This window comes from Ceratotherium simum, chromosome 13, assembly GCF_057802395.1.
Source record: "Ceratotherium simum simum isolate JZ-2026a chromosome 13, ASM5780239v1, whole genome shotgun sequence".
NCBI lineage: Eukaryota > Metazoa > Chordata > Mammalia > Perissodactyla > Rhinocerotidae > Ceratotherium > Ceratotherium simum.
In genome coordinates, this window is record NC_141912.1 from 859,782 (window position 1) to 861,331 (window position 1,550).

Genomic DNA, 1,550 nt, shown 5'->3' on the forward strand with positions numbered 1-1,550 from the left:
TATAGGCTACTATTTAATCTGTCTGCAGAGTTTCTTTCTTTCTCATTCTTTTTTATATCTACTCATTATTTTTTCCTAACCTTTTCATTTATTTTCTAAGTGGTATTCAGGAATTTCTTTATAATGTATATTTAATTAAAAATATGGAAAAGTACAAACAAGAGACAAAAAGTCATTTCCGGGAAAGTGAGGCCATGCCTTGTGAGCTACAACATGGAGGTGACTAGTGGAATTAAGGAGCTGGGTTTGGAGAGCTGGTGTCAGTGGCACATGCTCTTCCTCTCCCAGCAGATCTCATTGAAGGAGACTGACACTGAGATGGCATGGGCCGTGAGAGCACGTGCAAGTCTACCACAAGCACATTTCCTCAGCTGACCCATAGGTCCTGAAACTCAACAAGGTGGATGACCAAACCTATTCTGAGTTCTGGGAAAATTCTGAGAAACTCAGGATAGCTGTGTTGGACCTAGAAGAGCTCAGATCAGAATCAGCAAAGAGAAGTGGAGCCCATTCTGCTAGAAATTTGGTGGGATTGTATAAGACCTCAACTAAGGTACTTTGCTGTGACTGGACTGTTCTCAGGGTTACACTGAGGAAAACACCGTCTTTGCCCACAGGACACAATTTTTTGCCATTGAAATTGCTCTGAATTGGGAAGGCTATAGCAAAGCAGTTTACACTAGTGTTCAGGACAAAGGAGAGACAAAGAAGCCAACAACGGAGGAGAGAATGAAGCTGACAGTGGAGAAGAAGAAGAGAAAGGAGCCAACAGAGGAAGAGAAGAAGAGAAAACCAACAAAGGGGCAGAGACGGAGAAAGAAGCTGACCAAGAGATCAACAAAAGTGGTGATACAGCTATGTAAGGTAGACAAAGAACAACACTCTAGAAAATGTGACTCAACCCAGCCTACAAGTACCACGATGCTACTCGCACAGATCCCTTTGGTTAAATGTATGTCCTTGTGCAACTGAAGGGCACGTGGAAGGACATTTTTCTGGCCTAATAATCAGGAGCTGTTCTGGTCGTTCTTTTGCATGAACTGTCTCAAAGACCGTTAGTGGGGTCTTAGTTGATTGTTTCTTGGTACATTGTTTCTTGATTCTCACCACTGGTCAAGTAAGAAATTTTGTAAAGAAATTTCTTTTGGTTCTTTAAGAAAAGCATAAACAAGAACAATAAAATAACAATTAGCTGTGATTTTAACATCTTAGTATATTTGTTTCCAGTCTTTGCTATTGTTATTGTTTTAAGGGGGAAAGAGCTTCTACTGTTTTTTTGAAATGATTTGTATTTATTATGAATAATAAGTGGGATTGCTGGATCATACGGTAGTACATTTGTAATTTTTGAGGAACCTCCATACTGTTTTCCATAATGGCTGCATCATTTTGCATTCTTACCGATAGTGTACAAGAGTTCCAATTTCTCCACATCCTCGCCAACCCTTGCTGTCCTTTGTTTTTTTGATAATAGCCATCTTGACAGATGTGAGATAGTATCACTTTGTGATTTGGATTTGCATTTCCCTGATGATTGGTGACATTGAGCA

General features: G+C 39.8%; 1 pseudogene; it reads left to right on the top strand.

Annotated features, from left to right (window-relative positions):
- Positions 1 to 213: 213 nt before the first annotated feature.
- Positions 214 to 863, top strand: LOC101405115 (protein PBDC1 pseudogene; annotated as a pseudogene).
- Positions 864 to 1,550: the final 687 nt, after the last annotated feature.